Here is a 15,000-nt window from a genome sequence, read left to right as displayed (position 1 = left end):
GTTTTAAATGTAAACAATTTCATTCCTGAATATTTTCTGAAATGTGAAAAAAAAAAATTCTCGATTATGCAAACATTAAGGAAACGTTGCATTTTGGCAACATTACTTTTATTTTTCTCTGAAACATACTAAAACAAGTAGTTATAATAATAATAATAATAATAATAATAATAATAATAATAATAAATGTTAGATTATACTTTTACTTAAGACGCAAAATTAGCTCCATGTCTTGTTTTCCAAAAAATGTAAATAAAAATTAATACAAATAAAAAAAATATCTGCCAAAAAGTTCATTAAGAAACTTAAATAGAGCCCTTTGGCAGATATTTTTATTGTTTTAAGCCTAAACTCTGATAAAGCTTAAGATCTGGGAGAAAAAGTCTTATCTTGTTAAATATCTTCATTGCATTAGAAAAGCAGACAAAAAAACGTCTCTTGCCGTGCTGTAGCTTTGCTCAATCTTAATTAACCTGTCAAACCTTTGCTTTCGTAAAAACATCTTGAAGAAACAATGGCTAAACCAACTAGAAAGCAATACGAGGAAAAGACAGCCTCCGTGACCAACAATGCACGCCATAAAAACCAAGCTCTACTTCACCTGAATTAGAATTATCTAGAAAGCGACACTGCCACTCAGTCTGAGACAAATACTTACTTCAAAAGCTCTTCTCAAGTGCCTCGCTGAGAGCCAGGCTGTGGAAAATGCGACTGAAAATCACCGTAAGAGTTCTCGTGTGCGGATCGGGCTCGGCGAAGGAAGACGGGCGGCGAACAGCTGCATCCACTTTCCATTGGGTTCTTTGATAAAACGCTTCAGACTCTTATGTAATGAACACAGGTGCTCGTGGGCAAAGCGAGCGTCAGCCTCCAGCTGCGGTCTCTTCATAATGCTAACTCTGACACTGACATCCGTCAGATTAAACCACTACATTTCCATGAGTAAGCACTCGCTTTGGCCACTTTGTGCGGACTGAGGAAGTGAAACGTGAAGCAGATGATGGTGTGAAACTATTTCCAGGCAGCAGATTGTGGACTGAAGCTTTGCGGTGGACACAGAATATGAAGCTATCCAAAGAGAAGAGCATGGCATTCGTTGTGTCAAGGACATGGGTTCGATTCACAGAAAACACACACACACACACACACACACACACACACACACACACACTAACATAATCAAATAAAAAATGGACTGAAAGCCACAGTCGATGGAAGTAAATGTAAACTAGATTTATATATTCCCTATTCAAATGAGCAGCATGTGTTTTGTACTTTTTGGGCAGGTTTATAAATCAGTTGAACCAGCAAGACTTCTACCACCATCACTAATCAGTATTAACCAGCATTAACCAAGAGATTAACCAACATTACCCAGCATTAACCAACCCTGACGAGCAATAATAATCAAGATTAACCAGCATTACCCGACATTAGCATTAACCAAAATTTACCAAGATTAAGCAGAATTAAACGACATTAATCAGCATCACCCAAGACTGACGCAGCATTAAGCAACATTTACCAGCATTAACTAGCATTAACCAAGATTAACCATCAAGTTAACTGGCATTAAGCAACATTAACCAACATGAACCAGCATGAAGCAGGATTGACCAGCATTAACCAAGAGATTAACCAACATTACCCAGCATTAACCAACCCTGACCAGTGATAATCAAGATTAACCAGCATTACCCGACATTAGCATTAACCAAAATTTACCAAGATTAAGCAGAATTAAACGACATTAATCAGCATCACCCAAGAATGACGCAGCATTAAGCAACATTTACCGACATTAACTAGCATTAACCAAGATTAACCATCAAGTTAACCGGTATTAACCAACATGAACCAGCATGAACCAGCATTAACCAAGAGATTAACCAACATTACCCAGCATTAACCAACCCTGACCAGCGATAATCAAGATTAACCAGCGTTAACCAAAAATTTACCAAGATTAAACAGAATTAAACAACATTAATCAGCATCAAGACTGACGCAGCATTAAGCAACATTTACCGGCATTAACTAGCATTAACCAAGATTAACCATCAAGTTAACTGGCATTAAGCAACATTAACCAACATGAACCAGCATGAAGCAGGATTGACCAGCATTAACCAAGAGATTAACCAACATTACCCAGCATTAACTAACCCTGACCAGTGATAATCAAGATTAACCAGCATTACCCGACATTACCATAACCAAAATTTACCCAGATTAAGCAGAATTAAACAACATTAATCAGCATCACCCAAGAATGACGCAGCATTAAGCAACATTTACCGACATTAACCAGCATTAACCAAGAGATTAACCAACATTACCCAGCATTAACCAACCCTGACCAGCGATAATCAAGATTAACCAGCGTTAACCAAAAATTTACCAAGATTAAACAGAATTAAACAACATTAATCAGCATCAAGACTGACGCAGCATTAAGCAACATTTACCGGCATTAACTAGCATTAACCAAGATTAACCAGCATTATCCGATATTAAGCAGCACTGACCAGAATAAACCAGCACCGATTAAGATTAACTAACATTAACCAGCATGCAAATAATGGCAAATGTGTCTGTTTTTTTTTTTTTTAAATAGCAGCACGTTGCTAGGGTGGTTTCCACGGATTAACTATTCAGTTACTGAAGTGCTCTAAATGGTGTTTACATTGATGCTCTGTGGTTACTAAGTTGTTGTGAGTAGTGTTGACAGGAAACGCCAACAACAATATACTCTCATAAGAGCAGCGAAGAATAGTAGATAGCATCATCTAGGGCTGGAATTACATTTACGCAGTTCATTAAACTAAACCCTAATAAGCACATTAGTAACTGTGCAAACCTTCGGTACCATCCCCGATATTTAAAATTCAATCCCACAGTGCTGCTCTCTGCCAAGCTACTAGAGAATTCACCAGACTCCTCTCCTGACGGAGTAAAGCGCGATCAATACGGCCCGGTGACTCGTGATTGCTCTGTGTATTTTCAATGATCCAACAGAGATGTGTTTAAGCCATCAAACACCTTCTAATCATCATGCAACAGGGACTCCAATTTACACTGGACTGCGTGTTCCCAGCCCGGTCGATTATATCTGTTCCATCTACCGGCAGCCTCAATCCTGTTAGAGTAGTCTTGCTGCTATTTGGCCATAATAAGCCTCAAATTGATGATTAACCTTTGTAATCCGGCGAGCGCGTGGAAGACGGTGTGCTCTTGTCATCCGAGTGGCTCCGAGAAAGATGCTGCATTATCGTCGGCGGGAAAAATTGAGGGGTTTGCGAGCAAATGAGGCGGCGTTATCTGCATGGAGCGTGCCCGAGTATAATGAAGACGCATCTCCAGAATGAAGAGCCCTTTTAATAACGAATCAGACACTGCATTGTGCATTTTAATAAAAAAAACGTCCACGTCCGCGCGCGTCAGGCGCCTATGCGTGAAGATAGAGGCTGTTATCTCGGGAAAGCGAGGTGAATTAGCATCTGCTGCAGAGCGTCGGCCATTGTTTACGGCCCTCTATTATTTGGTAATCAGACATTAAATGAGTCATTTCTCTACATTTAACTCCAGCCGGTGAGCTAATGGTTTAATCTGACCAACAAGGATGATTTAGCTTTTGTTTACTCCGAGTCGCCATTAGACGAGCGCAAGCGAAGCGGGAAACCATTTCCTAAAATGTGACTAAACGCGCGCCCATCAATATGCATTTTAGGCTTTCATTATCCTGTGATATTTGCAGCCGTTTGTTTCGTAAGGGCAGACTTGAGGCTCCTTTATCAGAGGCCTTCATCGCTTGGTATTTCATATCTATCATATTTGCGAGTGGAATCAGTCCACGGGCTGTCACCCCGTCAAAGAGCCAGACAAACGACCTCCTTCATTATCTGAAGATCTCTGAGGGACGGGGGAAAAGAGAGTCTCATTTCAATGAAATAAATTTAAATTAAAATAAGGCCCTAAATTAAAGCTTAATATATTCCACTCTGGGGGGACGGAGGCAGAACCAGGGCACACTTCAAAAACACGACCAAAACACGATCCCTCATCGAGAGCCGAGTGAAGTTCAGAAACTTTCATGAGCCAGAGGGTCAAGGTGCGACGAGTTCTGGGTCGGGGAAAGAAATATTACATTAGCAATAAGCAAACGCTTACAGAGGAAATGAACTCACCCTCAACATTCAGGGTGAAATGCAATAAAGTTTATTGGTTGCAACAGATATCTAAAGTTTGGAAGTTGGCTTCAGGAGCGGGAAAAGCCAAAACTACAAACAATAAAACCGAAGGGTCGATGAAAACAAGCGGTCAAGTAATCATATAGCCAGGCTTCTAGAACATTTTTTAAATGTTACAAAAAGTTACATTTTTTAAGCGAAATATAACAATCTTTGAACGTTTATTTTAATACGCTGAGAACGTTATAACGTCCGCTTTTCTTGTCTTGATCTCAAATGCTTGCAAAGAATGTTTCTTACGTTTTAATTTAATAATTTATTTCAATGCTTATGCTTAATTCTCCAAGAAATCTAACATAAAAAAAAATAATAATAAATAAATAATAAATAAATAAATAAATAAATTTATTTAAAGTTTATATAAAAATGTTTCTTAGAACGGTCATCAAGTACAAACATTTATTACATGAAATACAGTTCTGATACTTTCTGATACTGAAAGAAACTTTTGTGCAATGTACAATTTTTGCATGCATTTTTTTTTTTAATATTTATTATCCTTTCCTATCAATATGTTTTTTATGCGTGCAAAAATGCGGAGAACCCAACCCGATTCATTTTTTTTCATGACAGGTACACTTCATATAAGGGTTTTCATACACGACAGCTGTGAAAAAAATCTATAAATACAAGATCCTCGAGACCCTTGAATGTTTCAAACGTGGCGCGGCGTCTTAAAGAAGCCCTTGCTAAAATCGTCACGTCTGCAGAAAACACGGTGCGGTAAAAGAATGAACCACACTTTAGAAAAATGTAATACTCCGTGTTAAGGGTCTATTCAAATCTCTAAGTACAAGCACCTCTAATAAAAACCTGACCCTTACGCCGCTGCTCAAGCACAACCTTATTAGTTTTTACTTGAGCACTTTAAAAGTTTCCTCTCGAGTGAAGCACCTCCACCTCTACTGCTGGCGAGGCAGAGGAAAAAAAAATAATTCTACCGTTGCACGGAAAAAAAAAACCCCCAACCTTTTATGAAAGCCTGGAAACAAAACAGAAAAATAATAAATAATGAATCCGGTAACACAGAATGGAAAATCTAAGACGTGGAGCATAATAAAGTAAGCCGCGAAATCAAATGACTGCTGTTTCTATGAGCTTTAATCTGGGGGTAATTTCATTTCATACCGCGCAGTACTAAACACTGCAACACTAGAACAATATTTGGGCTCCTGCCTCTCTCAGGTATTGGAGGAACCGGGCCATTAAACACACATCTATTGTCTAATTGTGTAGCTGGATAACAACGCCGGCTTGGCTCTTGTAGGGCGAAATAAAGAGCAGCACAACATGCTCTGATCCGAAGAGAACGAACGGCATGAATAAATGTCTTAGCGCTCATCAAGTGGAATGATAAATTCACCCCCATAATGCATCTGCCTCGGAAATTCGTGATGAAAAAAATATTTTAAATTAGGTGTCAAAAGCCTCACACTGAACAACTCCCTCTCAAACTGCACTCCAAAAGCGCCGGCGTCCAATTATTCCAAAATGACAGCAAATTGAACAGAAGAAAGCACAAAGCCGTCACTCCGAGGCGCACATCCGGGAAGCCTCATCGGAATACATATAGCATTAATGAGCCTGTCCCATCAGCGCGGCTCATGTGCGATCATCGGATGCCGTGTGAGTTTAAGGGGGATTATGTGAGGGAATGCAATCAATACACTTATCCAGACACTGCAGCCTGCGAGAAACGCCGGGAAGGTAATGATTCTGCTTCTGATTTCAGTACTGCTGCTTTAAAGGGACGGCTCACCCCACCCCGCAAAAAAAGTTCTGTCATTGTTTACCCGCACTCGTGATTTTATTTATTTTATGTGCAGTGACGGTGAATGGTGAACGGTCCTATACAGATTAAGCTGCAGATGATGAGCAGAAAATAATATTTAGCATGTTAAATAAACGCAAGCTGGCATTGAGTGTGTATGATTACGTAAAAATAAATAAATAAAATAATAATAATAATAATAATAATAATAATATATATATATATATATATATATATATATATATATATATATATATATATATATATATATATATATATATATATATATCCAAATATAATTTTGCATGATCACATATATGATGCTGATTTTAGTTTACATTGAGTGAGTTATATTTTAGACACAATAGTTTTTTGCCAATGAAAATAGTTCCAAACAAAGCCGAATTGTCTCAGAGAAACAAATTAATCTGTTTTTGAACAAATAAGTCAACGATTCAATTAATAATGAGACATGGTCTTAAAAACACATTCAACATATTATTATCATTATTTAAAAAAAAAAAAAAAAAAAAAAAAAAAAAAAATTATTATATATATATATATATATATATATATATATATATATATATATATATATATATATATATATATATATGTGTGTGTGTGTGATGTGTCAATATTGCACACCGCTAGCAATTAATCACAGATGTTTTGCTCTCATTCACAATCATGTTAATATATACACATAAATATGCAAAATAAGAAGTGACGCACCAGGTTTGACTTCAATGATGCCAGTGCAGGTTGGATGAAATAACACTACATTATAAAAAAGAATTAAATTTATCTCTTACACACTCACATAAAATAAAATAAGCTGACTTCAGGGGGTGAAAAAGACCAATCTAACGCATAGATGTTTTACCTGATCTAATAGTCTTTAGGCCGTTCAAAGTCATCGTTCCTTTAAAATTTTAAAGCATCTGAAATAATCTGAAAAAATCTGAAAAACACAAAATGCAGCTACTGAGGTTGTTATCATGCAACATTCATGCGTTCAAAAACAGCTGAACAAAGTGAAACAGAATGCAACCAGATCCGCTCCGGTCTCCAAATTCAGCTTTAAAAGTTTCATATTTTAACTTAGAACAAGCAACACTTAAAAACACTCATGCTTTTTACATAACCATTTGTTATTTGAATAGCGTATCTACAAAACGTGATTTTGAGTGACGAAAGCAACTCCCGGAGACTTTTGATCGAAATGAACCGCCATTCTGTGCTGCATTTGTGGAGTTTGGAAGCATCTGGTCTTTTTGAGCGTCTCATAAGGGTTTGTGTTGCTTTTGCCGCCTTCAGTGTAGCCTAAAAGCTCACTCAAATCATTCTGAAGCAGAAGCACCATTAATGAACCCAAACAACAAAATAATTCACTTCTGGCGTTTTAAAACAATATTCCCAACTCTGCGTACAAAGGTGAAGGTGGTAAAGAAAAACCTCTGCGCTCTCATGAATAATGCAGTCAGTCTCAAATATGCAAATGTACAGTATGCATTAGCCTAGTTATAACTTACATTGCGTTTTGTATTATATACGAACGAGACGCGAAGGACGCACCACCAAACAGCGCTAAAGACGCTAGATAACCAGCTTCAAAATCTTAATGTCTACTTGACTAATAAATGACTTCCTGGGAGACTTAGAGAATTAGCTGGTAGTGCGCAGATTCGTCTCGCAGCTATTAAAGACAATGATGTCGTTAGGTTCGGGAGGCTTGCGAGACGGACGGAGACGAAGCGTAGCGCTGTGGCTAATCCTTCCATTTTCCCTAAAGGGCTAATCAGGAATCTGCTCCGACTGATCCCATCCATCTACATCTGAGCCAATTTAACAGAAAGAGTTCACGAGGAGTCTCAGCGGGCACCAAATGAGCCGAATCTAGGCCAAACTTTTAAAGACATGTATGGCTACGTTAATATGTGGGATGGGGAGGGAAAAGGTTTAAAAATCTTCACCAGCACACGCAAGGGCCAGCAACTTTCGCTTCCGACTTCCCAACAGGCTGAAAGCATTGAGATTCAAGTTGAGTTTTTAATAACGTGCATATTTTTAGGCGTACGCAGTTCATGGTAATATTGAAGCGCTTTCGTGTTTGCATGTCGCAATGGCTACATGTTGGGTTCTCGCGAGCGTTGCCAGATTGGGCCAGTTTTCTTTTTCTTTGTTCGAGAAAAGCCAAAATATTCAGCGCCAAAAGAATGTGACAGAATCGTATTTCCACGCTAGCCAAGGTTGATAAGCGCAGTTTTTTTTACGTCCTTAAAACTAGTGACAAAAGAAAACTATAAAAAGCAAAAACGAATCAATGTTACAGACAGGAGAACAACACAACAGGAAAACGGGTCAAAACACGACAAATGCGGTACAATAATTCAGCAAATATGAAATAAAAAAGGATCAAAATATTTGCAAATCGAAATACTTCTTGTTCAATGTCAACAGCAAAAATGAGCCAATTTAAGTCCAGACAAAAAAGCCCAGGATAAGTGATGGGAATCAGCTAAAATCATCTACTTATTACAACCACCGAAAATATGTCTTTCATATTCAAAAACTAAATTCAAACATTCTAAAAACAACATTCTTAGATAAGGTTCTTAGAATAAAAAAAAGAAAACAAAATAGTTTAAAATATTTAAATATTAGTAGAAATGTTTTTGTAAACGGATGTTAGAATCACGAGCAGAAAACTGGATATTTGGGTGTTTTTAAAATATTTGTTTTAAAATACACATTTGTATATACTGTATATATATATATTTATCAAATATAATTTTGTATGATCACATATATGATGCTGATTTTAGTTTACATTGAGTGAGTTATAAGTCACAATAGTTTTTGCCAATGAAAATAGTTCCAAACAAAGTTGAATTGTCTCAGAGAAACAAATGAATCTGTTTTTGAACAAATAAGTCAACGATTCAATTAATAATGAGACATGGTCTTAAAAACACATTCAACATATTATTATCATTATTTATAAAAAAATTATATATATATATATATGTGATGTGTCAATATTGAACCGCTAGCAATTAATCACAGATGTTTTGCTCTCATTCACATTCATGTTAATATATACACATAAATATGCAAAATAAAATGCACAAATAAATGTCGACATTTTAATGAAAATGTATATGTTCCCTCAATGCTTATTGACTGGATGGATTACACACACACTTGTGTTTGTTAACCAGTTAACCGATCAAAAATTGGGTCCAAACTGATTTTGAACCTCTCAATCAAATTCAAACTCACCACCCGGGTGGAAATATTCCCAATCTGGCAACCCCGACCATCGCTTGCTGAAAATTAACTTCCAAAACACCGGCGTTGGCTATATTTACCGCGATCAACCGTCGCCCTGACAGCCTCGCAGTGTGTGCGCGCGCGTCTAAAAACAGCAAGATGCACAAAACCCGACTCCCTTCGAGCTTCTTTCGGGTCCATAAGTCAGAGAGCTGGGCCCAGACAAAGACTGCCTTTAAGCACTGTTAGATCTGAGAGGAAAAAGCAAAGCACATCCCTCAGGGGCTAATCTGTATTTGCCCAGTTCAGCATTAACCATATAAAAAAAAAAAAAAAAAAAGAGTTCAATAAGTCTCGGAACAAAACTCAGCTGAGAGCCTTGACGTGTCTGGCCTGCGGGCGTCACATGACTTACACATCGCCAGCAGCGAGCGGCTCACACGGCCGTGACAAACGACTCCTCCAGTCATGGCATATTACAATGCTCCGTGCCCGTCTCGACAGAATCCTTCCAGAAGCCTGCCAGGTGCGAGAACATTTCGTTCTTTTAGCGCTGGAATATTTTGATGTATTATTCGTTTATTATTCGTTTCTCTCGTTCCGATGCAAAGCGAGCTAAATGAGGCGAATCTCGTGAAACCTGTCATAAACGCGTCCAGGTCATATTTCACCCCCGGCTCGAAAGAAAAACATACCAAACATTGCGCACAAAGAAAATGACGTCTATTTTGGGACCGCGCGTTCTTTGATTTTCGTGCCGGTTGGGCATATTTCACCCTCGATGTTTCGCTCTCATTACTGTAACGCAATTATTATTATTTCAAATATAAAACATTGATAACAGGCTTTCTTGGAGGTTGGATGAAGGTACTTTTTAAAGACGTGTTGTGTGGAAAATATGAGGAACGGTGTCAGAAATGCAGATGGCTAAAGGTCTTTAAATCGAGCTATTTTTACTCGAAAAACAAAATCGCATAAAGTAGGAAACCTTAGAAGAGTTTATGAATAAAACAAGAACTAATCTCTGCCAACTGGCTCAGAAAAATCTTGTTAATTCAAAACACATTTATATCCTCCAGACATATTTGATATTGTTTTAAGCATCATTTGTTCGGTCCTCAAATAAACGTACCTTGATTTAAGGATGCTTAGATACTCGTATTGGAAAACAACAACATCCTAGTTCCAAGACTTTTCCGCTCTAATTAAAGACTGCATTTATCCACAAACGAGCGTTTTCTTAATGCAATACATAACTTTGCTCTGATTTAAGACTTTTGAAGAACTTTTAAGACTTGTAGAAACCCCGCATCTGTCGTGAAAGCCTTCAATCTATCCACCAACAAGCATTTTCCTAATGCGGCATGCGATTTTAGTAACACTTCATTTTGAGGTTACACCTATTAGTTGCTTATTTAGCAATTCTACAAACTTTTTTAAGGTTGTAATTTGTAAAAGGCTTTTTAAGGGCCGCGGTAACTTGCTGCTAGCGTTTAATCCATGCATTTTCTTCAACCAAACCAATTGCCTGTTTTGATTTTGAACCGCGGGGCGACCTTTCATTGTCAGCTTCACCCAAGAGTGAAACCTACCTGCGATTTTCGAACTCAAACGGGTGGAAATAACACAAAGGCTGGCAAGATTTCCACAGACATCTGGACTGCAAGCTCCCCGACGCAATCTGCTCCTACAACAACTGTACATCCTGACTCCAGCAGGAGAATATTAATTATCGGCAGACATTAAGGCCTGCAGATTGAAACTGGCACGATAGCTCGTGGACCTCCTGAGGGGAAAGATGTCTAGATTTTCTCTCCCAAAAAGAGCAGAATACATTTACATGCTTAACAATGTGCCGTTCCCTCAGCTAGCAATTTTCCTCCTTTAATTCAACTAACACAATCTCATCAAATATTAATATCGCTCTTGAGTCGTCTCTGACGGAACGGGAGAGAAAATGAGAGGCGATTATGAAAAAACAGACAAATATTCCATTCGAATGAATCCAAAAGGACTCGCAAGGATTATTATTTGATCTTATCAAGGACGCCGAGCTTTGCATCTTTATGTTCGGGCTGGCATTATTAATGCATTTCGCTCTCTAATCATGTCTTACAGAGAAACACATTTGTTACCGTTTTCAATTCGGCGCCGCGTGTTCGTTTAAACGCAGCAAATTTCATTCTGTAATTAGGTAATTAGCGGGTCTAATCTCTAAACTTTTAATCTAATAAAGCGAACGCCGTTCGTTTTCCCCCGATGTCAATTCTGGCACTCTTTCATTCTCTCCAAGTAAACAAAGCGGGAGAAAAGCCAAACTGAGAAGCATAAAAATAATGACTAAAGTTAACTCAGTTCGGTCTGTCGCCTTGGCCCGCGCGACTTCATCCTCGGCCATCGTTGTAAGCCATAATTTGGCCCAAATTTTAGTCGAGTGTTCGATATGCAACCCTTTATGTTCTCAATAGTCTTGTTTAGTCAAATCAGCAGCTGTGTACGATGATAAGCCACGACTTTGAAGCGCAGCCATGTTTGCTTTCCCTGTGCCAAAGCGTTGGACATCTGAAGCATTCCTACGGCATTCACGACAGCTGCGTGCATTAAGCGTTTAGTCAACTCGTGGACGTCTCGTATCCGCCGGGATGCGCGTCTCGCGTTAACGCTTCCCCCAGAGACAGGTCAAGTCCGGCGCTTTCGGTTACAAACGAATCAGGAGCCTGTACGATTACAGTCGCATTACGGCCACCTGATCGGGATCTCCGGCGCCCAGGCAATCCAAAGCATTCAATCGAAAACCCGCTTCGGTAAAAAACGGCAAGAGCCGACAGGCTTTCCCGAGACAAGCCGGAGGGAATCCAAAAATAAACAGCACCTCGTTCTTTTAATTAAAGGTGAATCAGTTGGCCTGTGGCAAAACGCCTCGAACCGAACTCAGCCTTTCTTAAACAGCTCAATATAAGATGACAGCGGGTTACGGGCTAGGAAGAGGACTCTGTAGAGAAGTATTGAATGGCTTGTCCATACTATCTATTCCCGCTCTCTTGCCACTAACGGTTAAACTTCACGGCTCCCGTCACATCTCGGCCCGTCTAATCGGGTTGGACTTAAACAATGAGACAGGGCTAAACCGAATGCACCCGGCAAATGAGAATTGATGCAGTGCGTATCGCCTCTACCTGTGTGATGAATGGCTCTGAGTAAACTATCGGATGGACTCCGAGGCGAGAGGGATTGACGCGGGAATACTGCGTCTGCCTTTCCTTAAATAGCCGCCCGAGACAAAGCGCCACAACAATCCAGGTTTCAATTACACGCTGATGAATTCCAGGGACATTAATAAAGAGAATTAAGAGGCAAAAAAAAAGCATCTAAAATAATGCACTCGGAACCGCAGTGCTCAAGACCAGACTGTGGGTTCGATATCTCAGGACATCAAATCATTTGCCCAAGTTTCAAATGGTTTTTATGAGGCGTTTCAGTTCACTTACACGGGTTTGCTGAACTGGTGCAGCTGTGAGGAATCCCTTAAGTGCCCGACTGCGTCTACCAAAGGCAAACAAAACTAAAAGTATTCACTGGCAATCAGCTGAGGCCGTACGTGCACGAATCAATGAGAATTGATTCATCGCGTCGTTCGAAACGCGTTTGCTTGCATCGAAAAGAAACGCAAAAGCCGGAAATTGCGGATGTTGTACTTGTTTACCGCAGTCGTGCACGGTTAGGTTATTACCGGCATTGTTTTTTATAATAAACGCAGTCTTAGCTATAAAAAGTGCTTTTTAGAGGAGCTCTAGTGTGGTATCTTTGTGTTGCTTTGGAGCACAATGGCGCGTATATAACAGTCGTCCATAAATATACACAAAATATGACAACATCTGTACTTTTTATAGAAAAGACACGCATGAAAAACCATGGTTGCCTGTTTTGGGTTCGGTGGTAACATGTTGTATTGGACATGTATTATTTTAAGCACCGTGCAAATACTATACGTGAACAAAACACACCATGGTACGACCATCTCTGTACACTGGTACTGCTACACTAAGCATTAACAGAAAAACAATGTGATTAGCAATAGTTCTCCGATACTGTACCTCCATACTTGATTCCCAGCGCCGCTTTATTTCTTTACACCAATAAACCAAAGTACTACAGTATTACTGCCATCACTGTGCTCTCTTAAAAACCCTTTTCAAAGAGTATTAATACAAAACAATCATGACCTATGCAAAACGTCCTTACATAGATTAAATGACCATGCAAATACAAAGGCACATGGTCGTGGTAATCATTATACCACGGTAATGCCATCACTGCGCTGTGGTACACTGTACTTTCTTGTATTGACGCCGAACAACTATGACCTCAGCAAAAAAAATTATAAAGAGAAAAAATGTTTTGACATCGTACTTATTAGTATGGTAACGCATTGGAGCACCGTGCAAACACCGTGGCACACACATGCGGATATTACCATACAGTACTGCAATTAATACAAAGCAATCGTGACCTCTTTACAATGTTACTGTATCACTCTAATGATGAGAGTACCATTGCATTTCTTTACAAACACCGAAGTGCCATGCAAATGCCATCGTGGTTCAGAACCATTATAACCAAGAAGCACGGTATTGCGATGCCGTCGCTGCGCGTTACCGCCTCAGCACTTTTTAACGACGCTCGGTGCCGCGGAAGACAAACAATTAAAGCAATTCTTTCAGACACCGAGAGTAACATCGCGCGCGTCTGTCGCGCAGGTGACAAGAAACGCACCTGTGTTTCCTCGCGAGGAATCCATCGCTCCGCGCGCAGGGACGGTTCGGCTCGGTCCGGTTCTCCTCCGGTCTGTCGCGTCTCCTCGCGAAGTGTCGGTTCCTCCTGGAGAAGAGCAGAAGAAGTCAGTCGCATCCCTCCTCGAGGAAACGAGCGGAGCCGCTGCTTCTCCGCGCGCGCTGAACGCGAGACTGACGAACACGGCGCGAGAGACGCGCGGAGTTCACACGCGCGCGCGCGCACACACACACACTCTCTCTCTCTCTGTGTGTGTGTGTGTGTGTGTGACTGAAGGAGGAGTCATTCCGATGCGCACAGCTCCAAAAAATCTCATAAGCCTATATATAAACTATGAAATATTTCACTGCACTTGTTAAAACACACGAGTTTAGTAAGAAACGTAACTGTGGCTCGATATTATTATATTATATAATATTATGTCGGTAATAATTTCACCACCGACCAAAACGCATCTGACTAATATTCCAGGTTAAATTTCTTAAAATGCATTATATAAAGAAAACGAGGCGGTATGTGTTTTAATTACGGTTTCGTCAAATAACACTGTTAAAATGCGTAACGCAATACAAAATAATCATCATTCATTTTAAAGTCATTTACATTATTGCAAATGCCTCCATTATTGCTATATTGTTATACTTATAGGACAATCACTTCTTTGTTTAATAGGCCTATACCAAGCATTTAATAATAATTTATAAAAAATTATATAAAAAAAAAAATCCACCTTTTTGCGATAGAAATGTATTCAATTTAATGTATTCAACCCTTGGTTTTATCGTAGTAAAAATGCTTAATTTTATTTTGTGTGATTTCTTAATGCGTGAGACCATAAACACTGTGTTCATAAAACTAAATCATACTGGTAACTGTAGAATAATTTATAGATAATACAGTTTACAATTTGTT

The 15,000-nt window shown here is 39.2% G+C and overlaps 1 protein-coding gene across 1 annotated transcript in view; it reads right to left on the bottom strand.

Moving 5' to 3' along the window:
• Nucleotides 1-14,323, bottom strand: part of hs3st1l1 (heparan sulfate (glucosamine) 3-O-sulfotransferase 1-like1) — a 45,756-nt gene extending 31,433 nt beyond the window's left edge. The window contains exon 1 of the mRNA XM_043254601.1: nt 14,071-14,323. The gene's annotated coding sequence lies outside the window, so the exon portion shown is untranslated. The remainder of the gene's footprint in view (nt 1-14,070) is intronic.
• Between the last annotated feature and the right edge of the window lie 677 nt (nt 14,324-15,000).

This window comes from Puntigrus tetrazona, chromosome 13, assembly GCF_018831695.1.
Source record: "Puntigrus tetrazona isolate hp1 chromosome 13, ASM1883169v1, whole genome shotgun sequence".
NCBI lineage: Eukaryota > Metazoa > Chordata > Actinopteri > Cypriniformes > Cyprinidae > Puntigrus > Puntigrus tetrazona.
The sequence above is the reverse complement of the archived record's forward strand: the minus strand, read 5'-3'. Positions and strand labels throughout refer to the sequence as shown.